Source organism: Manis javanica, chromosome 6 (assembly GCF_040802235.1).
Source record: "Manis javanica isolate MJ-LG chromosome 6, MJ_LKY, whole genome shotgun sequence".
In the NCBI taxonomy this organism is placed as follows: domain Eukaryota; kingdom Metazoa; phylum Chordata; class Mammalia; order Pholidota; family Manidae; genus Manis; species Manis javanica.
The window spans coordinates 124,277,304-124,303,289 of NC_133161.1; the positions used below are offsets into that span (position 1 = coordinate 124,277,304).

The window sequence follows — 25,986 nt, forward strand, 5'->3', positions numbered from 1 at the left end:
GTTGCAAAGTGCTCATCATGCTCAGGGAATCAGGTACTCCTGGAATGGCTGACAGCTGCCATGACGGCAGTTTGGCCTAATCAGGTTGATTTACCATATTTACCTACAAACATTAAGTAAAAATGTTAAATAGAGTTATTACTGATATGATGACATGTTTTGTAGTCATTAAAGTGACACAAAAATTATTTTCATAAGGATAATTTCTTATGGTATAATGCTAAGTGAAAAAAATAAAAAATATGTATACAATATAAAATCCTACAGTTAAAACTTTAAGGACGAATGGAAGGTAATAATGTCAAAATGTCAATAGTAGCTGTTGCAGGGGGATAGAATACTGGGTAATTTTTTTGTACTTTTTTCCATTTTATTAATTTTCAATGAAAGCTATGAGGTGTTGGTAGGAAAGAAATTATCACATAAATCTTTGGCGATGAAAATAAATAGTCCATTTACTTCGTTTAGCCAGTTAACCTACTGATAAAATCTTACCCAGCAGGGTTTTTAAAACTTTATAGTGAATCAGGATGTTCCAGGTGTTACCTTATACTGCTAGGAAGACTTGTCATTTACCACTGAAGAAGAAGCCAGTCTTTTCCTGAATTGGGTGAAAGGGTTTGTTTAATGACTAGTCACCTAGAACATTTTAGAAAATTAATGACTTCCTAAGTAAAAAAACTGTCTGAGAAATGATTCTGACTAAATGTATCTGGATATGATCTTTGCCAAAAGAATGAAGGAAACAGAGTTGTATTACAAAATACATACTCCCTATGGTTCTATCATTCAAACCACTAGACAGATCCATTACATTGGGGTTATATGTATACACTGAGAGCATATTTTATCTTATAACTGAAATTAAATAAATAAATAAATAGAAATCCAGCTTATATCATATGTACCTGTATATAGTTCATTCACTGAGAATGTTTGTTACAGATAGGGACATGAAGTAGTGCTGACAAGAAAAATAGCGATATCTTGTCTCACTCTTCCGTAGTCTGAAAATTTGTTCCCCAGGCACAACGATTTTTAATTCTCTGGATATATCATCAAACACTTACTTCCATTTTTCTAAGTTATTTCTTACATGTTTACTTTTTAATTTAGATTTAGACATTAGTCATTGACTTCCTATTATCTATGGCAATTGAGGGTTTTGTTCACTTTAATGTCCTCTACAAACACACACACACACACACACACACACACACACACACATACATTATTCCTTACAACGTGAGTTATGTCATACACGTGGTAAATTGATAAACAATGTTTATGTTGTTATGACTATGCAAATAACATTTTATTAGAGGAATATAAGATAATTCCTTTCTTGCACATTTTCTCAAGAATTAATAACTCTCACTTTTTAATTTTCTTAGTTTTCTTTGTACAATTTATTAATTTTCCCAAATGCTCCCACATCCATTATCATTTTTTAAAAACACTTAAGCATATCAGATGATATATGAGGTCCATTTTTTACAGTGGCCTTCCTACCTCGGCCACCCATCTCTAGTCTGAGAGGGGTAAGCCATCTCTGGGTCTCCATTTCCAGACGGTGCAGGCTGCATCTTGGATCCTTTGTCTTCAGGTACCCTAAACAATAGCCTCTGAGTGTTCTCCCATCTTTCCCTTAGAAGATTTCTCTCCTTTTTTCTTTGGTAGAAACCTGAGAAAGGGTACCTGACAACTAATGTTTTTTCTTCTGAGGTTAGTTCTTTTCTGAGAAATGTTTATTCCTCTCAAAATTCTTTGAAGTTCTTAATTGTCACTGTTATGAAACATTATAGTAATAAGACTTGACAAGGGTCTTTTTCATATATGGATTGGTTCTTAGTGGTCTATTATTATTATTATTATTTTGATGATTCCTTCCAAATTCTTCTGTTTACCAATCTGGTGACTCCTATTGGTCTGATCTTAGATCTGTTTGATTTCTCTTGTTCTGTTTTTGCTCATATTTTCCATCTCTTAATTTTTTGTTCTAATTTTTGAGTTTTAATCTACTTTACATTACAATCTTTCTATAATACCCAGGATGAACATTAGATACAGAAACAAGCAACTCAAATTTCACTGGTTTAACATAATAATGGTTTATTTTCTATACAAGCTAAGGTGTTTCTGAGAGCTGTTTCCTTGGGTGACGACTGCCATAAGCAGAGAACTAAGGTGAGATTTATTGTGCTTTGTGTCTCTACTGACCTCCAGACCCTCAAAGACCTAGACATACCAAGATCATGGTCTATAGTACATTATATGGCCAGGATTAGATATTTCCTATATTATTTCCACCCTCATTGAGAAAAGAGCCATATGCTTCCATCTTGAAGCAATAGGATTTGTGAAATGCAGTTTAGTTGATTGCCTAAAATGATGAGAACTGGATGTTGACAATATAAGCAATCTCTACATCACAGTAATTGCTGTATGAATGCATATTTCTTAGCCAAATTAACCTGGAAGTCAGACTACTATTACCAATTTGGCTTCATTTATGATACCATTTATGAAATAGTATTTCTCTTTCTCTATATCTCCTTAATACCATAAGACTTCCAGCCTCGGTTCAAACAACACTTCTAAATAATTAATTGTTTTATGGATCGGCAGGAGCTTTTCAAAATGCGCTCACAAGCATGGTCTTCTGAGCTACCATGTCATTTATATCTATTATAGTCCTCTACTCCTGTTCTTAGTCCGTTCAGTAACATCTAATTTCTGTAGGATTTTAAACTTGTGCCAGTTTGGTTTGCTGGGTCTATAAACCTTCTAAAGGAACTATTATTACACTTTGGCAGGGTGACACAGGAGAGACACCTCACTGGAATGGTAATGTTTTTACAAGTAAATGTAAGTGTCAACTACTAGCAAGACTCTGTGCCTAGAATTTTCAAATCTCAATGACTATAGCTCTCTGACTATAATGAGCAACTATTTAAAAGTTAGACATCCTTTCCCATTTAAATATATTTTCTCACCCGGTTTCACTCTGTTCATTCGATTGCAGCAGAAGCCGACTCTATACAATCTGATGCTAATACTTTGGTCCCAGGGGATTAGTACAGGAGTCACCATGTCCATAAAACTGGGTCAGTAATTATGTATCAACTGGGAGTTTGAAATTGAAGCAAGGAAAGTTTAACTTAAGTTGAAATATATTTGTGAATTGATAAAATCTACAAGTGACATTTTTAAATGGCCATTTTTCTTTTCACATGAACTCCTAAGTAAACAAAGACACTCTAGAGTTGAAGAAAAATACAGAGTGAACCATACACAATATAAAGTTTGAGTCAGTTGCCTGGCCTCTTCACGGTTCTCTAGGACTTGACTGTAGTCTATTTGGGACACCAGTACACTCTCATTCCTAAGATATACTATATATCTTAGAAGCCTTCATCCTACTAACAGCATTCTCCTTTCTCTTGCACAAGTATTGCTGGGTCAAATATTTATGATCATAAGCATATTTCCCATTTCCAGAGGTTTAAATCCAGACAGAGGGAGATAAGTTTAATTTAAAAAAATTATATAGCTAATGAGTTGAGAGGCAATAATAATAACACCTCAGTCATTTTAAATCCCAAGTTCCTGCTCATTCTATAAGATAATACTGCAGTGAGAAATATTTGCTGTTCACAAAATTCTTAGAATATCTGAAATGGACATTCTATTATAAATAACTATATGTATGAGTATTTAGGCAAAATTTGAATATCAGAAGATTCATGTATATTTCTTTTGATTAAACTATAAAATAAGGAACAACAATGTGTGTGGGAAATGTCTTTAACTGCATATTGCATCAAAAACACAAATTGTACTCCTTTGATGGTTAAGTATTTTAGAAGTTTGACCAAGAATACTTGTCATTTTTTTTAAACTTGGAGATTAGAGACAGGATTCTTAAAGATCTTAACACAATAACAATGGGATGTCACAACACATCTTTTTGAAACATGTTATAGACAAAAATAATTATTCTTTCTTCATGGGCTAACCCATCATAAAATGAATATCATTTTAAATAAATATGAAGATGGAGAAATAATAAAAATTAATTATGAGTGTATAGAAAATGTTTTACTCATCATACAGTAATTATTACTTTAGAAGATATCTTCAAGAAATACGGAGGCCAATTTAACATTACCAAATGTCACAGAATGACATTAGCCAAAGTCAAAATTTGGTGACCAAATTTGGGTAACAGGTATTCTTATGCTTGTTTTCCAAAGTTTAAATGCAAGGTATGTTTCTTTTAACTCAAAAGGATGGACAGAAAATTATAAGTAAGTGAATGTCCCGGCTGCTGTTCTTTTATCTGGACAAAGCATTATTGTGATCCCTTTATGGAGAGAAAAAGGTAGAGATGCAAGTAGAAGGAGCTCTGTTTGAGAGACTTTGGACCCTGCCATTCACTGAAGTGAAAAATCATGACATTGTTTTGGTATAAATAGCATGTTTACTGATATAAGTATGTAAAATTTTCATCTTTAGGGACCCACAGGAAAAAAGGACAGTTTTCTTAGAAGGCATCAGCAACAATTGATGCTACTCCCATAAGTGGTTTTTAGACTAGAGAACCTGAACAAATGGGAGACATGGTGAGGATTTTAATAAGGAATCTGAATTTTAAGAAAGTACCTGTTTTCCTAGCTTCTCAGTTATGTATGCAGAGATCACATGAGTATTGATATCATTTGTAATAAATCCTAAGGCTTTATATGTCTGGAGATATTTGGGGTGTAAGATCAAATTGAAGAACAGGGTAACCATTTATTAGCTATGGTAACTTTTAAAAGCCTATCCAGAAATTTCATTTCCTAGCACCATGTTGGGACTAAGAGACTGCATTAACGTTTTCCCCTCCCTCAATCTTCTCACTGAAAACTATGAAATATGCTGACAAAATATTTTCTTAATGTAACATCTTCTTATGTTCTTAAATATGCCCATGAGTTGGTATAAAAATGAGTCATACTCAGTTGGGAGAGAGAAAATCCAGACAAGTTTGTGCCAGGTATAAAGTTTAATAAGCACTTCCTTATAAAATTAAGTTCCAAATGAATTAGGACAAAAGTACCAACACAAAAATACTTCTCCAAGTGGGACTTATATTTTAAAAGCGGAGCACAAACAATAAGCAAAAAAATATAGTTTATCTGATGATGATAAATGCTATGGAGGAAACAAAGCATCAAGAGAAATGGGAAGTATGATTAATTCGCATGTTAAACAGGTTAGAGAGAGAGCTGACTTAGAAGATGACATTTGAGGGAAGATCTGAAGTAGATAAAGGATGAATTGTATGGATATATTGGAGACACGTGTTGCAGGCAAGCAGAACAGCCAGTGAAAATGTGCAAGTGCCCCTTGCATTTTGGAGAAAAGGCAAGGAGGCCAGTACGGTCACAGCAGACCAGGTTAACAGATGGAAATGAGGTTAAAGGGCTAACACGGGACCATATTGCATAAGACCTTTGACGTAGGGTGACCATGTCCAGGTTTGTCCAAGACAGTCTTAGTTCATACCTGTTGACTAGTACAGTTATGACTGAACCCCCTTTTCATTTTAAAAAATGTCCCTGTTTTGATGATGGATCATATCATCACCTTATTTGTAAGGCATTATAAGGTTTGTTTGTTTTTTCCTGAATCATATAAAGCCATTGAAGTATTTGATCTGATGAAGCACTTGATATGACGCATATTTTGGTATGGCCACTCTCATTATTTATTAAAACAAAATTATGCAAGGCAAGGGTAGACTTTGTTAGACAAGTGAAGGCCATTCTGATTGTCTGGGCTAACACCGGTGGGAGCTCAGATCAGATCGATTTTGGCATAGATAAAAAAAATTGTCCAGGTACCAGATTTGTTTTGAAGAGACAAACAATGGAGTTGTAGTAATGCACTAGATGTACAATTTCAAAGAAAGAGTGAAGTCAAGATTATTCCAAGGTTTTGTCTGATAAAGGAAATAAGTGGTGTTGCTATAAACTGAGATTAGAAAGAAAGCAAAATTTGGGATGAGTGGATCTGAAGTTAAGTTTTGAACAAAATATGTTTGCAATGACTACACAATGGAATATTACTCAGCCATAAGAAAGAAAATCCTACCATTTACAATTGGATATGTTGGTATGGAGTTCAGGGTAGAGGACTAGGCTAGAAACATAAATTGTGAGGTGCCATCCTCGGTTAGTATTTGCACCTATGAGGTTAGATGAGATTTCTAAACAAGTGAAAGAAGATGCAGAACATAAGTGGATCAAAGACTGAGACCTGGAGCAGGACGAAATTCACCATGATATGAAGATGATCTAGTAGAAAAGAAATATTTGATTTTTCAAAAGAAAGTAAGGATAAGTATTGCTGGAACTAAATTCCTGTGTAGGCGTGACCACGTGGGATTAGAGGAAAAGTGAAGGAGCACCTAGCATCCATTCATGTTAACAGAGGTTAAGTCAGGTCACAATGCATGCCAACAATAACATGGAAGTCAAAAGGACTGTTTTTAGTATCAAAATATAAATTACTTGCATTGGTTAAAAGATGACATTATTTATATATTTCATATTTTTTCTTTATTGCTTCATTCTCTTCCTTCACTTTTGCTGAATTAATTATTTTCCTGAATTTCATGTTAAATTTTAGAGGAAAGGTTTTCATTCATGGATTTCACCCTTAAATTTGTACTCTAAATAAGAGTGTTAGGCTTGGTGGCAGTGGGGCTGATTTTTAGCCTGATCATAATATAATCACTTTCACAAACTATCACATGAAGTTTATACAATGTACAACTAATTACTCAATATCTCAGTCTCTCTGAGTCTGTTTTTTATACCTATATCATAAAGTTGTTTTGAAAATTAAGCAAGTTAATATACATAGAAAATAATTATTATTGTTATTATAAAATACAATAAAATTGTTTACTATTATATGCATTATTTTATGTGATTAAGAAGAGTAAAACAATGAATTGATAAACTGTTTCATGAATGCTTAAAATGTTGCCCACACTTTTAACCCTGACTCCTTTACCTATATTGCATTTAACTTTAAAGTTTGCTGGCTAGATATCACAGATCAGGTAAAACAGTTTCCTAAAAAAAAAATTTTAAACATAACTTTCCTAAAAACATCTCAATATTGAAATGCCTTTCTACTTGTTTTTTCAATCCTTTATTCATTCACTTTGAGAGGTGTTTTCCAAAGCCAGGCTTTCTAGTTTCTATGTCAGATTTTACCCTATCGATTTTACCCGATCAGTCACCTGCAGCTCTCTTCATTCAGTTCAGTCTTCCTTTCGTATATATATTATCACCAAAGAAGCAGAAGAATGTATATATATATATATATATATATATATATATATATATATATATATATATACACACAGACAAAATATTTGTTATATTTATTTATTAAATGGGTCGATAATTTCAGTTATTTGTGTTTCCAGACTATCATACTGTGCAGGAAAAATACTGATGGTCTGACTCTCAAGATGGAATAAAAGTGGAGATGCAAGAATAAAAATAGAAGAACAGGAATTTACTACAGTGACTGAAGAAATAGATGAATGACATCATTAGGGCTATATATATATATAAAAGAAGTTATAATTTCTGAATGTTTGAATTGGCTTGGTTGACAAACTTTTTTTTCTATTTTACTTTTAATTTCAAATGATACAAATAAATGTCACTGGACTAACTTACAGGTAAACTTATGCTTACAGTTCTGTGGTGTGTCATTAATAGTTTTCCATGGCAAAATATTGTACCCATAATTCTGAGACAACCCAAACATGCTATTTTTTCCTTTAATTTTCTGAATTTTTTCCTGTTGACTTTGGATTATCTCATTTATCAGCTCAAACTTATCAGATATCCAATTAAACAGCATTTATACTTCCATTTTTTATCTAAAAAAAATAAAACTAGGTGGTCATGTGAATGGCAAGCAAGACCCAAGATACCAAAACACGTCTCTTTAGGCCTGTTGTCGAGGCATGACATGAGGCATTTGTTAGAGTGAATTATCTGATTAATTATGCTGAAGGCATCAGTTAAATTAGATCTAGTCAAATAGAGCCAGACATAGAGTCACCGGATTGAACTATTAAAAGGTTGTTAAGTACATTTACTAAGTGATTTTGTTTGAGGAGCTGGCTCTTCATTCAAATATTTTAAAGTCCAGAAACTATTTTCCATTCATCCCTCAAACTGACAGCATGACCAATAATAGCCAAGAGAGCAGAAACCATTTAAACAGAAGCAACTGCCTTTGAAAATAAGGAACAAAAAAAAAAAAAAGAAAGAAAAAGAAAAGAAGAAACCATCAAATGTGACTACAGAGAGTCCTTCTCAGCAACCTCGATGAGACAAGTTCTGTCTTATTGGTTTATTGATACCAGTTTGCTGAGCTTTTTAATATTTTATTCCTTTTTAATGTTTATTTTATCATGTTTTTAACTGTAGTGTATTTTTAATGTGAGACTCAAAAGGGGGTCTTTTAGAAATTTAATTATTAATTATAATAAAGTCATAAGGAAATATTCCACAATGAAAGGATAAATTAAGAATTTATAGTAGGAAAAAGAGTAGAGTGGTCTATTGATCTTATGAAAGATAAAGCTTACTATTTAGAAAGAAAAGAGACTTGAAGAGGACAAGAGACCAAAAAGATAACTTTTAAGACTTGAAATATCAAGGAAACCAAGCATAGCTACACTAGGTAGCATTTCTATAACCAAAATTTTATTTTGCAAAGCTCTTGCTCTGTAGAGCAAAACAAACAAGTCAAATTAAATATCTGTTGTTAGCACTGTAAATCACACACATCTTTTAAAATCCATAGTGCAATTTAAAAAATACATAAGTAGGTACTGTCCGTGCTCCCATTTGGCCTAACCCCTACTTTAGGGTCGTGAGTATAACATAATGTGAGTATAGCTAAGGTGATCAAACACCTAAGGCAATTGAGTTAGCTAATCAGTCTTTCACCTAGAAGTTATCTGCTTTTGTTTTGTTTTTTCTTGAAATTATTACTTAATTTCCAAAATGATTGAAATATTTTTGTGTCTAGACAAGGAGGTCTATGAGGGGTAACTTGGCATGTAAGTAACAGCCAGGTTGGGGTAACATCAAGTGTAAGGATTGGTGAACTCAAAAGAATCACCGGGAAGCTGGAGTTTGGATGCAGGTGAATAGTGAAGATCACAGGAGGAAGTGCAGCAGGCGTTGGGCAGAATGCTAACAACAGACTCAAGTTTGTAGCAACACAGGCCGTATGTCCAAAGGGAGAAACCTGGGGATCTGGAGGAACTAAAGGCCACTGCAAAGCGACAGAGCAACAGGTGAAGTGTGCAGTGAATAACAAAGTATTTTACATTAAGCTAACTTTTTGAAAATTTAGTATCAGTTAGGATGCTTTTGCATTTAAATATCAGAAAATACCCAAATCAAATGATTTAAAAGAAGGCTATGAAGCAGAGTTGTAGAATGTACCACTTTAACACAGCAACTAAACTCTGTTCTATGATGTATCCAGGACCCTTAGAACAGAATATTTCAACAAAGCTTGACAATGGCCAAGGGCCAATGAAGCAAGTGGACCCAGGTTACACTAGGAAGACGCTGAGTGTCCTAGTTTGTGCCAATGTTGAAATGAAGCCTCATAAAAAGAAGTCAAGGGGAGTTTGAAATTTTGATTCCCAACAGCTTTTGCAGGTGTCACTTAGTCATCATTTGCTGAGAGGGACCAAAAATCTATTAATAAGTTTGGTGTTTTTGAAACTTCATTAAAACATGATTTTGTAGCTATAGCCTTATCTGAGACTTAAAGAGCTACTACGTATGTTAGTTAAGTGTAGGGCTCTGCTTGAGAAAACAAGTTTCAGAGCTCGGCTAATTTTTATTTTCCTGCTGTCAACCTTACCTCATTCATCCTACAGAATGGGGTGCCATTCCAAATACAAAATATTATTTTATGAGAAATTTTGAGCCACTGTGCAGGAACTATATCAGGCTTTCAACTTTACTGTTCTATCAAAGATGCTATTTTTAGCCCTCAGAATTCTGTTAAAAATAAGATACTTAGAGAGCTTACTGACAAAAATAAATGAATGGGAAGTAAAAGGAGTAGAGTGGCCTCTGGGCTTATTATTATTAGAGGGTCAAGAGTGCTTTCAGCACCAGATTCTTTCCTCCCTTTGTTCTGCAGGTGTCTGTATCGACTTAATCCTATTGCTGGTATTTGTCGTAGTCAAAAAATGGCTGCTTATGACAATTGGAGGGCATCTTCCTTTTACCATATTCTTCAGGAAAAACAGAAAAGCACCATTCTTTTAAATATGCAACAAAAAAAACAGTATCAATAAATTCTTCCCATTGATTGGCCTAACTTAGTTCAAGGGACCAACCCTAGACCAATAATTTATGGGGAGAATGTCATGCATCACTGGCATGGACATATTAGAATGCCCCTCTGAATATGGAGGTGAGGGTGATAACTGAAGAAAATGGAAGCTTTGGGGAATAAAAAGGAAAGAGAGAAATGGTTGAGTGGTCTACTAAATATGAAAAGATTGGTTTGATTGAGAATAGCAGTAAGTACCCCTTTAGAACTTGGAGCAGAATATGATTTGAATGAGATGAAGAATTTTGGCTATTTGGTTAATAATATTTTCTTTGGAATGTGGTCAACTTATGTACAAATTCTGGCTCTGCCATTTTTCATTCCTTGAGAGCTTGAAAAATCATTTAGCCTTTCTGTAGTCTTTTTTCCTTATTTCCCAAAAGGCATACAGCAGTACCTTCATCTTGGGGATTAAACTATATAATGTACATAAAACACTGACATAAAACCATGCCTAGCCCATATTAAGTGAAAGGAACTACTTCTATTGCTATTGTTACTAATGTTGCTGTCTTTCATTACATATTATGCTGTTGTTTATTCTCAGGTAAATCCCTTACAAAAAAGGAAATCCTGATTAGGTAGGGAAGAGAGGCCACAATACATAGATGCAGAAGTAATAAAGGTTTGAAGGGCACATCACAATCATCAATAGTTCCTAAGTATTTATCAGCAGTAGTCGTATTTGAGATTAGCATGATGAAAAAAGTATTTCTCATTAATGAGTATGGTAAGGAAGTCAAAGGCCAAACAGGACAAAGATATGTTGTAAAAGATCATCTGATCATTGTTACCAGATACATACAAGACGTGCTTCCCAAAATGCCACGTCAGGTTCACTACATTAATACCATACTGAATGCACAAAACTATTTCTCATAATTTGATTTGGCTCCTAATACCTAGAAATTTCCTTTTTATTTGTTTTTTTCAATGAGAAAACTATCATTGACAAAGAGCAACTTGAACATTAATAAGAATTCTCCATCAGGGAAATAGCATATTTGGACATAGTAACCAAATGAAAATTCCTAATATCCGAAAAAACTAATGATTATTTCACAGCTGCTGATGATTTCACACAGCAGCACAAGCAGAATATGTGCTTAATTTATGTGATGTAACTTGTTCTTAGCTCAGTGGCTGGTGTTGAGGAGCAGGAAATCATGCCACAGGAAAGGAACCAGAGGCCACAGCCTGGTTAGAAAGTCTAAGTCTTAGAACTAAAATTTATCAGGCCCAAGTAAATATGACATACTTGAAATAACAGAACAACAATAATACCATTAGAGTGGTAATTCCTGTGAAAATTGATGATATATGCCTAGAAGTGTATCTGAAGCCCATGATTATTTTGCAATCATTATATGAGGTAGAGAAAATATGAAGTGAAAGGGCATCAATAATTTTAAAGATAATTGTAGGTATCTCCCCTTTTCCTTATTTCTAGTAATTGCTAATTAGTAATATTCAACAATTTATAAGCGTAGAAAAAAATCTAAGCTACACAAAAGTTTATACTCATACATGATATATTTAATTGTACTCTTATGTTAAAAGCAATATACAGCTTTGTAGTTTATTTAATCAAAAAAGCTTCCAAATGATTCAAACATGAAGGATATTGTACAGATTTCAACCTCCTACTGCTTTCAGTAAGTCTTTATTTTACTATGTTCCAGTTTCTAAGCCATTTTATATATAATGTCCACGTCTGCAGAATGTAGACCATATTTCTAAGAAAAGCCACCATAGAGGAATCATTTCATTTCTCCCATTTTAATGGTCAGAAAGCAGGTTGCAGTGCTGCAATAGAATGTCAAAAGTTTTCCTGTGAGCTGGGAACCAAAGAGTGTATCACAGCTTGTCAAGGACTCTGAAGGCAATTGCTTGTGCCAGTTTCCTATTATAATAAAAGTAAAGTCTCTGCAAGGTCTCATGGTCAAAAATACTGATTTATTCTTCTCACAGGCCTTCCGTCTTCCTCTAGCTTCTAATTAAAGGGTACTTATGTTCTTCTCTGCTATGCACCCCTTCACTTATACATAAAATAAGTTTGGTGCTGTAACTAATCACCCTCCATTGCTCCATGGCTTTGGCTCTGCCAGGGGGCAGGGTGGCTGGAGGTCCTCGGCCGCTATAGGTCTATACCATATTTGGTTGTTGCATGTCTAAATTAAACTTATTTAAAATATAAATACCTGCAACAACTCTTTGTTCATAATACAATTTTAACTCGGCTTATTGTATTTTAACTCTCTGTGGACTTTTTTATAAAGTTCTTCAAGTAGAATATACATATATGTGTTAGTATTATCAGTAATTGCCTTAAGCCACAGATGTTCCTACAACATTAAGCTTTAAGAAGATATAATTTCATTTAAATATGATGAATAAATGACTTCATGGTAAGAAAGTGTCATAGTTGAATATGGATTCTGGAGTCAGAAATTAAATCCTGGTATTGCTATTCACTCTCTGTAACCTGAGGAGATCTTGAGTGTCTCTAAGCTTTTTGTACGTATAAATGGGAAAAATAATAATGTGTATCTTGTTGAGATGCCATAAAAATAAGATAATCCATAAAGTCTGCTTAGCATTCAGTGAATGACTAGTTCAATTAATTATTACTGTTATTGTTACTACCAAGCTTATAGCCATAAGGTTTTCAATTTTGTGGATATCTTTTCAGTAAAGTTCCAGATTTGCTTTGTTTTACTGACTTTTTATTTAGAGTCCTTTTCTTCCAATCACAATTTGACCATGATAATCAACTCAATAAATAGCATCCTCGTCCAAATATAATCAGTAAAATATAGATGCTGAAATACTGCATGTAATCAATTTAAAATCAAAATAGATATTATTTGTTTATCTCTACCCTTCTGCATTATCATAGATAATTGGAAGTATATATGTATTTAATGATAAGACAATATATTTTACTTTTCAAATACATTTGCATAAGCATAAACAACAGTTCATCATAAATACTATACTAGACATTTTATAACATTAATATAATTTAAAATATATTAAATAAATCCATAGCCCAAGGGTTCAAGTTACAGAAACTGTCTAACTCACCTGAAAACCTGAACTATTGGCTCTCAGAAAAACTCTAACATTTTTTTTTCCTTTTCTGATTGTGATGTATTTATCTCCAAGCTTCAATTATTAAAAAGTAAATAACTCCATAAAAATTTTGTACTTCATGGCCTAAATTATTATGATAAAAGTTTATGGATATAAAGCCTAAAATATTTTAATATAATAATCATAAGATATTGATATTTATTGACATCTATACTTAACGTTCACACAGTGCTCCCACATTCAGCATCGTTCCTAATTTGAGCTTTATTATAAGGCCTTATCATATGATGAATCCTAAATACATTCAGAATGCTGCCTCTAAGTTTAATTTTAAATCTGTGAGATGAAAAGTTATAGGAAACTAAAAGTAATATTGAAGTATAGAGTCAGAAGTGGGGACCTGAACCCTCTTCTCAGCCCTGTTAGGCCGTCATACTCCCCCACAGAACAGTGGGGCCAAAATCTGCAGCATGGTGTGTCAGCTGTTGAGCATGATTCTCCCAGTGATCATATCAAAGGGAACATGAGAGAAGCAAATATACAATGAAATCGTTTGTAAATGTTAGCTGTGTCTTTAGCGTCAAAAGAGATGGACTCTTGTCCCAGACCCTTTCACCTCTTTTTTTATTTATGCAATCAGCATAATGAATGTTACATTTGAGACATGAGCCCATGACTTCTTACTCCAAGGATGAGACAAACATTGTTTAGGATATTACAGCTTACAAAATATAGCACCTAATAATTGCATAGCTAAATATTCTAAGATTTAGTTTCCTTCCTATAAATACAGTTAATTATACTTCTTAAAAGATAATTTGGTAATTTACATAAGTAACATATGAAAAAATAGCATCTAGTTAATTATAAAGTTCTATATACATGAAAAGTGTCATTTTTTCTAGGGTATTATTTATACAAAGACACTTTATTGACAAACATAAAATACACTGGTGTGAAATCTCAAGTACTAAGGAGAGGAAATGCCAAAACAAAACAGTAAAAACAATTTGAAATATAATTAATTTTGTTCTTTTTGAATTCTTAAAATGATATTCTCTGATTTTTATATGAGTCTATATCTGACATTCTGGCAGGCTTCTTCAATTCCTTTGAAGTCAGATAATGTATTCCTTATTTGAAACCCCTATATTCGTGTTAAGATAAAACATAGCTGCTTTTGAGAGTTAAAAATATATATGTTATGAAGAAAACACAGTGTTAGATATATTACCGTTGTTAAAGCTCTTTTTCTCCTCACAAGGAAGTCCACTGTAACTGTCTCACAAACTGCTAATAGGCAATTATCAGTTTTGTAACAGACATGGACAAAGACAGAAATGTCATTAAGATGGTCCATTTCTAAGTCAGTGATTCTGTGTTACTTAAAAGGACATCAGGAACTGTGACATGAACAAATGGCTAATCACAAAGGGGAATTTCAGTTTAGCCTGTCAGTGATTCATAAAGAGGTTAACATCTCTCTTCTGGCTTCAGCGGTCTTTATACAAGCTTCTCTGTAATAATAAAAATGCAAAACAAATTAGAAAGTGTATACGAAGTGTATACCAAAGGCATCCAGTTATGTGTATGCACAAATCCTACTAACAAATAATGAACGTCCAACAAAAACTTCTTGTGTTACTTGGAAAATATAACAGCTGCCATCTAGAAAACCCAAATCTAACAGATATTTAATGTTTTTCCATATTACACTACAAGCCACCCCAAGCCTAATTCTCATCAGTCTCCAATCTTCTGAAGCATAACCAACAAGTTCTTACATGGTGAACATATTCTAAATCATGAACACTGAGGATGAAATACAAAATTGTTTTTGTCATTCCAATCGAGTTGTTCAATATACTTTGTGAACTAGTAAGATATCCTATTATATTCATACCTGAACCTTTGTTTGATTTTATTCAGTATCATTAAATGCTATCTGACTTAAGGAAATCTTCCTCTGTTGTAAGCATTCTCCTGAAATCAAAACACAAAATAGGATTTGAACTGTGGCTATCATGCTTTCTCTGTTGAACTGGCAAGACAGCTATTCTGTAACAGGCACCTTACACTGGTTTTTGTCTCAGAGCCCTTTCTCATATGACAGAATAGAAGAATCAAGCTTCTTTCTATAACACACCTGATACCCGCTGTGACTCAATGAAACAACAGAAATAGACAGAAGTTATTATTTTTATCGATCCCATCCTTCCCCTTAAGTCAATAACTCCCATGTATTTCCTAAGATAACTGAGTAAATTTTCAATTCTCTGTGTGTGCTTATGTGTTTGCATGATTCATACCAGGATTTGCCATCACATCAGATGTTGAGGAGTTGAGTTAAATCTGGAAGGGTCCTCTAATCAAAGAAGTTGGGGGAATTATTGGAAATAAAACATTTAAAATAGCTCAGAGCACATTATCTGGGATCATCCTACTCGAAATCTGAGACCAAGTTCTGAGTTAGTGACTTTATGAAAGCTTTCTGTGCTCTACTTGGCTTGCTTATAAAATTGGTAAATTGCTATTTTATAGGACTGGTGTTATAATTGTATAAGTTCATATTATAAAAGACATAGAACACTGTCTAACACATGGTAAGCTATCAATTGTTAACTCATATCATATGGTGAAAAATTATAAATCGAAAACTCTAAATGAGTTATTCTCATAGCTTCATATTCTGAGACAGCATTCTTCAAGGAACAGTGACCTCCACCCCAACTGATGATACAGGATACTTTATTTGGACCTGTTGATCTTAATAATTTAGGCATTCCTTTTGAGAATATAATGTAAATATGAGAAAAATATATCAAAACTTGACAAAATTTTAAAAGGAAGAAAATATTCCATACTAATTTCAATGAGTAATTTTTAGACAGGTCATAAAATTAAAAATTGATAATTTAGACTTAATGAAAATTAAAGACTTCTGCCCTAAAAAGTACTTGCTGTGACAAATTTTAATAGGGCATGAAGTGGGAGATAATATTTGCACATCTGTATGACAAAATGATTTTGTCTAGCATATATAAAAATTACTTATATTCCTATGTGTCCCTAATAAAATACTGCCCCAAGTGTTGCCCAAGATCTAGTGTTTCTAGAACTTTCACTCATTTTCATGAGATTATAAAATGATAATGGTACAATCGCATTGGAAAAAAGTGTGGTAACTTCTTAAAAAGGTAAATCTGTGCTTTCTGTGTGCCCTGGCATTTCCATCCCTAGGTATTACTGAAGAGAAAAAAGAACTTATGTCTATAAAATGTTTTTTGCATAAATATTCACTGTAGCTTTATTTATAATCCCTCTCCAAATTGAAAAAGTTTCAAAACTCCATATACCTCAAACTGTTTATCCATTTACTTCCCCTAAATTAATCAATAACTTAACAATAGAAAGGAATGCAATACTGATACATTTAAGAGCCTAAATGCACCTCAAAAACATGCTTGAAGAAAGGAGCCAGGCATGTAAGAGTATATACTGTGTAATTCCACTCACATTAACCTCTATTGACAGAAATTAGATCAGTGGTAACCTGTACAGTGTGTGTGTGCAAAGAGGCAAAAAATAACTGTTTGGTGTGATGGGGGAGGGGGAGCTGTGCTTCTTGAGAGAGGTAGTGGTTACCAAGGTGTACATATTTGCCAAAATTGTTCAAACCATATGCTTAAAGTTCATGCATTTATGTATAAATTATACATTAATAAAAATAAAAAACAAAAATCAAACAAAACAAGTAACTTGAAATCAAAGCTCTCATTTGTCTTGTACAGTGAAAATAAAGTTTTTAAATTAATTTACATATAAATTAATATTTTAAAAATAACATCTACATTAATAGTATATAAACCATAAATACACATTGTAGCAAACAGTTACAAAGAATTATAACAACTCCCTGATATGGAAAGGATTTTCTTTTTGCTCTATTTTTTAGAATTGACAACATAGTTCAGTTTTGACAGGTTTTGATAATATACATAAATGAAATCATACCATAAGTTCTCTTTTGTGGCTTTTGAATTGTATTTCATTATATTAATATACCACAATTTCTTTACCCCTTCCCCTGCTTTCCCTGGATCTTTGGTTTGGTTTCATTTTGAGGTTTTATGAACACTGCTTCAGGTACATTATATATGCACATTAGAAGATGAAATTTTACAGGATAAACCCTAAAAATGTAATATCTGGGTTATATATTTGTATAAAAAAGTGGAATATCTGAGTATACATCTCAAGTTTATACATTTCATCTTATTAAGATAATGTCACAAATGTGTGTATTTGTTTATGTTTGTGTGCTTACACATTCCAAAAGATACATGAATCCCATAAATTCCCTTCTTTATTAATTCAGAAAATGTGTGCTGTCATTATGATACACTGAGACATATGATTTATGCACTCGTATTACTTAAACAGGACTATTTTTAAAGTTTCATATCAGCATTTTCTGGCTTGAAATTCATTTATTTTTTCTTGTCTTCTGTCTTTTTAATGTTTCATAATCTTAGAAAAGACTAATGCTACTGGCCTTTTCAATGTTTTCTTGTTACTGAAGATATCTTTTCTGGGCCTGTTAATTTACCATGTATTGAATGGGCAGAGTGTAAATAAGTAGATCTCTTCTAAAGCAGTTCCCACAAGTTTACCCACAGGATATTTAGGAGTGGAAAGAAAAAGAGTTATTATTTTCATTTGCTTGAAGGAAGTTAAGTATCCTGTATTAAAAATACTGTATTTAAAATAAATAAATCAGTGCTTATGGATCATAATCCTTATGTATTATGCCAATGTTTATTGTCAGAATTGAGAAGGGAAATCATCTCTTCAAAGTCTTGGTCCCAAAATCACAAACAAGACTTTATTTTTCATCCAATAGATTTCAAAATTTAAGGAACATAGGGACTGATTTTTGAACAGGAGCAACCATAATGGTGTTTTTATTGATGGCTACAGTAGAATAGTCAATCTCATTTGAAGCCATATTATGGTGAGAGACAAACATCTTAATTTATGAAAATTTCTCTTAAAGAAATGTAACCATGGTGCAGTAGTCAGGGTCTATTTCAGAAAAGTAAAAATCACAGCAGATATTTTAAACAGATAGAACTTATAAAAAATGCTTAAACATGTATTAGCTGCAGAAACAGAGTGGTGAGGTATTTCACTGCACACTTTATTACAAAGATGGTAATTGCATGAAGTAGCTGCTGCTTCTAGAATGAACAGCCACTGCCTTGGTGCACACTTACTGCCTCTGTAAAGGTTTCAGACACAGAAAGCAAACAGAAAGGAACAGGCCTGTTTTCTCACGTCAAACCTACTGATCTCCTTTCCTAGTACCCCCTATACACCTGGGTATAACAGGGACCCATCCAGTCAAGGAGAACTGTGGTTTGACAAGTCTCTGCCCTAGCACCACAAAACACCTTGTAAAAGGGTGGGATTGAAGCAAAATGATAATAACCTAAAAACTGGCACACATGGTATTTTATAAAATCCCTCATCACTTAACTAATAAACAAAATCTAATAAGCATCACTTGATGGATGCACTTCAATTTTCCAAGGGATAAAAAGATTGTGTTTTCTTGTGTGTGTGTTTGCTATTGGCTCTAAGAGTATTGCTTCTCCTGAATGATTAAAACATACTCTTCCACTAAAAAGAAACAATCAATTAGATGTGGAATTCAATATATTTCAGTTATCTAAAAGAAAAATATATTTTTTCAGACATACATGAAGTCTTTGAAAATCAGCTATATATGTTTAATAGAACTATAGGTGGTTAAATCATGGAAAGTAAAGTAGTAAAGAAGGTAACAGGGAAGCATGTAGTTCTTAAAATAGAAGTCTTAAATTAGTGATATAAATTTGTTTCTGTATTCATTATATCATGATTATATTGATACTACTTTGTTAGTAAGATGATTAAGTAGAATTCCACTATTAAAAGAATAGTGGCTCTTTTACTGTATTATTTAAGGAATCATAGAGATTCCAGTTCACTTAGACTGATAAATTCTATCTGCCAAAAGTTGTTTTATTGTGAAGTATAAAACTTTGCAAAATGAAAGTATTATTCATATGTGTCAAAATTATTTTTAGGCAAGGGAGCCAAGATGGCAGCATGAGTAGAGCAGTAGAACACTCCTCCCAAAACCACATACACTTATGAAAATACAACAAAGACAATTCTTCCTAGAATGGAGACCAGAGGACACAGGACAACATCCAGACCACATCCACACCTGCAAGAACCCAGAGCCTCACAAAGGGGGTAAGATACAAGCCCCAGCCATGCGGGACCCAAGTGCCCCTCACCCCAGCTCCCAGTGGGAGGAGAGGAGTTGGAGAAGGGAAGGAGAGCGAGCCCAGGACTGCTGAACACCCAGCCCCAGCCATCTGGACCAGAGCGCAGACACAGTGCATGCGTGGGGTCCTGGATACTAGGGAAACAGGACAGCAAGACCTGTGAGCAGGTCCCTGAGGCCGGCACTTGGGGAAAAAGAAAAGCGAGCAGTTCTTTTATTATTATTATTATTATTATTTATTTATTTATTTTGTTGCAAGTGCTTTTTTGGAAGTCTTAAAGGGACAGGGAACCCAAAACTGGATGGAAGAGTCTGGGGACATTTAGTCTGGGAGCAGGGTATCTGGGTATCTCTGGGCACTCTAATCCCCTGGGCAGCAGGGAGCACTGACGCCCCTCACGAAGATAAATAGCCTCCTGGCTTCTCCCCCTCCAACATGGCTCCACCATATCGGAGCAGCAGCCAGAGGCAAGCCACACCCACAGCAACAGTGTAGATGAACTGGATAGCAGCCGGGCAGGAATCAGAAGCCCTGTCTATGCACAGCTGCCCAGCACAAGCCACTAGAGGTCGCTGTTCTCCCAGGAGAGGAAGGCCACAAACCAACAAGAAGGAAAGTTCTTCCAGCCATCACTCGTGCCAGCTCTGCAAACTATCTCTATCACCATGAAAAGGCAAAATTACAGGCAGACAAAGATCACAGAGAGACAACACCTGAGAAGGAGACAGACCTAACCAGTCTTACTGAAAAAGAATTCAAAATAAAACTCATAAACATGCTCATGGAGATGCACAGAAATATACAAGAGCTAAGGGATGAAGTCCGGAGGGAGATCACAGATGCCCGGAAAGAGATTACAGAAGTGAAACAAACTCTGGAAGGATTTATGAGCAGAATGGATAAGATGCAAGAGGCCATTGATGAATAGAAACCAGAGAAGAGGAACGCATAGAAGCTGACATAGAGAGAGACAAAAGGATCTGCAGGAATGAAACAATATTAAGAGAACTGTGTGACCAATCCAAAAGGAAAAATACCGTATTATAGGGGTACCAGAAGAAGAAGAGACAGTAAAGGGGATAGTGTCTTTGAAGAAATAATTGCTGAAAACTTACCCTAACTGGGGGAGGAAATAATCGAACAGACCACAGAAATACACAGAACTACCAACAGAAAGGACCCAAGAAGGACAACACCAAGACACATAATAATTAAAATGGCAAAGATCAAGGACAAGGAGAGAGTTTTAAAGGCAACTAGAGAGAAAAAGGTCACCTATAAAGGAAAACCCATCAGGCTAACATCAGACTTCTCAACAGAAACCCTACAGGCCAGAAGAGAATGGCATGATATATTTAATACAATGAAACAGAAGGGCCTTGAACCAAGGATACTGTATCCAGCACGATTATCATTTAAATATGATGGACAGATTTTACAATTCCCAGACAAGCAAAAGTTGAGGGGATTTGCTTCCCACAAACCACCTCTACAGGGCATCTTACAGGGACTGCTCTAGATGCGATCACTCCTAAAAAGAGCAGAGAACAAAGCACACAACATATTAAGAATGGAGGAAGAGGAATAAGAAGGGAGAGAAGAAAAGAATCTAAAGACAGTGTATATAACAGCTCAATAAGCGAGCTAAGTTAGGCACTAAGATACTAAAGAGGCTTACCTTGAACCATAGGTAACCACAAATCTAAAGCCTGCAATGGCAATAAGTAAATATCTTTCAATAGTCACCCTAAATGTAAATGGACTGAATTCACCAATCAAAATACACAGAGTAATAGAATGGATGAAAAACCGAGACCATCTATATGCTGCATACAAGAAACTCACCTCAAAACCAAAGACATGCACAGACTAAAAGTCAAGGGATGGAAAAACATATTTCAGGCAAACAACACAGAAAAGAAAGCAGGGGTCGCAGTACTAATATCAGACAAAATAGACTTCAAAACAAAGAAAGTAACAAGAGATAAAGAAGGACACTACATAATGATAAAGGGCTCAGTCCAACAAGAGGATATAACCATTCTAAATATATATGCACCCAATACAGGAGCACCAGCATATGTGAAACAAACACTAACAGAACTAAAGGGGGAAATAGAGTGCAATGCACTCATTTGAGGAGACTTCAACACGCCACTCACCCCAAAGGATAGTTCAACTGGGCAGAAAATAAGTAAGGACACACAGGCACTGAACAACACACAAGAACAGATGGACCTAATAGACATCTATAGAACTCTACATCCAAAAGCAACAGGATATACATTCTTCTCAGGTGCACATGGAACATTCTGCAGAATAGACCACATACTAGTCCACAAAAAGAGCCTCAGTAAATTCCAAAATATTAAAATTTTACCAACCAACTTTCCAGACTACAAAGGTATAAATCTAGAAATAAATTCTACAAAGAAAACAAAAAGGCTCACAAACACATGGAGGCCTAACAACATGTTCCTAAATAATCAATGGAACAATGAACACATTAAAATAGAGATCAAGGAATATATGGAAACAAATGACAACAACAACACAAAGCCCCAAATTCTGTGGGACACAGTGAAAGCAGTCTTAAGAGGAAAGTATATAGCAATCTAGGCGCACTTGAAGAATGAAGAACAATCCAAAATGAATAGTCTAACATCACAATTATTGAAACTGGAAAAAGAACAAATGAGGCCTAAGGTCAGCAGAAGGAGGGACATAATAAAGATCACAGAAGAAATAAATAAAATTGAGAAGAATGAAACAATAGCAAAAATAAATGAAACCAAGAGCTGGTTCTTTGAGAAAATAAACAAAATAGATAAGCCTCTAGCCAGACTTACTAAGAGAAAAAGAGAATCAACACCCATCGACAGAATCAGATACGAGAAAGGAGAAATCATGACGGACTCCAGAGAAATAAAAAGAATTATTAGAGAATACTATGAAAACCTATATGCTAACAAGCTGGAAAACCTAGGAGAAATGGACAACTACCTAGAAAAATACAACCTTCCAAGACTGACCCAGAAAGAAACAGAAAATCTAAACAAACCAATTACCAGCAACAAAATTGAATCGGTAATCAAAAAACTACCCAAGAATAAAACCCCCGGGCCAGATGGATTTACCTCAGTATTTCATCAGACATACAGAGAGGACATAACACCCATTCTCCTTAAGGTTTTCCAAAAAATAGAAGAGGAGGGAATACTCCCAAACTCATTCTGTGAAGCCAACATCACCCTAATACCAAAAACAGGCCAAGACCCCACCAAAAAAGAAAACTACAGACCAATATCCCTGATGAACGTAGATGCAGAAATACTAAATAAAATATTAGGAAACCGAATTCAAAAGTATATCAAAAGGATCATACACCATGACCAAGTGGGATTCATTCCAGGGATGCAAGGATGGTACAACATTCGAAAATCCATCAACATCATCCACCACATCAACAAAAAGGACAAAAACCACATGATCATCTCCATAGATGCTGAAAAAGCATTTGACAAAATTCAACATCCATTCATGATAAAAACTCTCAACAAACTGGGCATAGAGGGCAAGTACCTCAACATAATAAAGGACATATATGATAAACCCACAGCTAACATCATACTGAACAGTGAGAGGCTGAAAGCTTTTCCTCTGAGATCAGGAACATGACTGGGATGCCCACTCTCCCCACTGTTATTCAACATAGTACTGGAGGTCCTGGCCACAGCAATCAGACAAAACAAAGAAATACAAGGAATCCTGATTGGTAAAGAAGAAGTTAAACTGTCACTATTTGCGGATGACATGATATTCTACATAAAAAACCCTAAAGACTCCATTGCAAAACTACTAGAACTAATATCGGAATTCATCAAAGCTGCAGGATACAAAATTAACACACAGAAATCTGTGACTTTCCTATACACTAACAATAAACTAATAGAAAGAGAAATCAGTAAGACAATTCCATTCACAAAAGTATCAAAAAGAATAACATACCTAGGAATAAGCCTAACCAAGGAAGTGAAAGACTTATACCATGAAAACTATAAGACACTTTTAAGAGAAATTAAAGAGATAACTAACAAATAGAAACTCATCCCATGCTCCTGCCTAGGAATAATTAATATCATCAAAATGGCCCTCCTGCCCAAAGCAATATATAGATTTGATGCAATCCCTATCAAATTACTAGCAACATTCTTCAACAAACTGGAACATATAGTTCAAAAATTCATATGGAAAAAACAAAAACCCCGAATAGCCAAAGCAATCCTGAGAAAGAAGAATAAATTGGTTTGTATCTCACTCCCCAACTTCAAGCTCTACTACAAAGCCATAGTAATCAAGACAATTTGGTACTGGCACAAGAACAGAGCCACAGACCAGTGGAACAGATTAGAGACTCCAGACATTAACCCAAACATATATGGTCAATTAATATTTGATAAAGGAGCCATGGACATACAATGGCAAAATGACAGTCTCTTCAACAGATGGTGCTGGCAAAACTGGAGAGCTACATGTAGGAGAATGAAACTGGACCATTTTCTAACCCCATACACAAAAATAAATTCAAAATGGATCAAAGACCTGAATCTAAGTCATGAAACCATAAAACTCTTAGAAAAAACATAGGCAAAAACCTCTTAGACATAAACATGAGTGACCTCTTCTTGAACATATCTCCCCAGGCAAGGAAAACAACAGCAAAAATGAACAAGTGGGACTACCTTAAGCTAAAAGCTTCTGTACAGCAAAAGATACCATCAATAGAACAAAAATTACCCTACAGTATGGGAGAATATATTTGTAAATGACAGATCCAATAAAGGCTTGACATCCAAAATATATAAAGAGCTCACCCACCTCAACAAACAAAAAACAAATAATCCAATTAAAAAATGGGCAGAGGAACTGAACAGACAGTTCTCCAAAAAAGAAATACAGATGGCCAACAGACGCATGAAAAGATGCTCCACATCGCTAATTATCAGAGAAATGCAAATTAAAACCACAATGAGGTTTCATCACACACCAGTAAGGATGGCTACCATCCAAAAGACAAACAACAACAAATGTTGGTGAGGTTGTGGAGAAAGGGGAACCTTCCTACACTGCTTGTGGGAATGTAAGTTAGTTCAACCATTGTGGAAAGCAGTATGGAGGTTCCTCAAAACACTCAAAATAGACTTACCATTTGACCGAGGAATTGCACTCCTAGGAATTTACCCTAAGAATGCAGCACTCAAGTTTGAAAAAGACAGATGCACCCCTATGTTTATCACAGCACTATTTACAATAGCCAAGAATTGGAAGCAACCTACGTGTCCATCAGTAGATGAATGGATAAAGAAGATGTGGTACATATACACAATGGTATATTATTCAGCCATAAGAAGAAAACAAATCCTACCATTTGCAACAACATGGATGGAGCTAGAGGGTATTATGCTCAGTGAAATAAGCCAAGCGGAGAAAAACAAATACCAAATGATTTCATTCATCTCTGGAGTATAAGAACAAAGGAAAAACTGAAGGAAAAAAACAGCAGCAGAATCACAGAACCCAAGAATGGACTAACAGGTACCAAAGGGAAAGGAGGCCCTGGGGAGGATGGGTGGTTTGGGAGGGTTAAGAGGGGGGAAGAGAAAAGGGGGTGTTATGATTAGCATGCATAATGGGAGGGTGGAAGAAAATGGGAGGGCTGTACAACCCAGAGAAGACAAACAGTGATTATACAACATTTTGCTATGCTGATGGACAGTGACTGTAAGGGAGTTTATAGGGGGGACTTTGTATAGGGGAGAGCCTAGTAAACATAATGTTCTTCATGTAATTGTAGATTAATGATAACAAAAAGAAAGAAAGGAAACAGGGATTACTCCCTGATAGGATAAAACTAACTGTAAATCACTGATTAATGCATGCTTTAAATATCCTTAATTTTGATCATTTAAAGGGTGTCAGATAATCAGCTATGAAAGTACATTTTTCTGATAATATTCCTTTCTCTTAAAAAAAAAAAAAAGAAAAAGCAGTTCCTGTGTGGTGATGTCCAATAAGTTCTTCACAATGGTATAAAGGGCATATC

At 34.6% G+C, this 25,986-nt stretch overlaps 1 long non-coding RNA gene across 2 annotated transcripts in view; it reads left to right on the forward strand.

Annotated features, from left to right (window-relative positions):
• The window catches only part of LOC108397328 (uncharacterized), a 97,781-nt gene extending 89,950 nt beyond the window's left edge, over positions 1-7,831 (forward strand). The window contains exons 4-5 of one of the 2 annotated variants that reach the window (XR_012132874.1): positions 2,129-2,187; positions 7,490-7,831. This is a non-coding gene — a long non-coding RNA (uncharacterized lncRNA). The remainder of the gene's footprint in view (positions 1-2,128; positions 2,188-7,489) is intronic. The other variant, XR_012132875.1, reaches the window with a different exon arrangement.
• Positions 7,832-25,986: the final 18,155 nt, after the last annotated feature.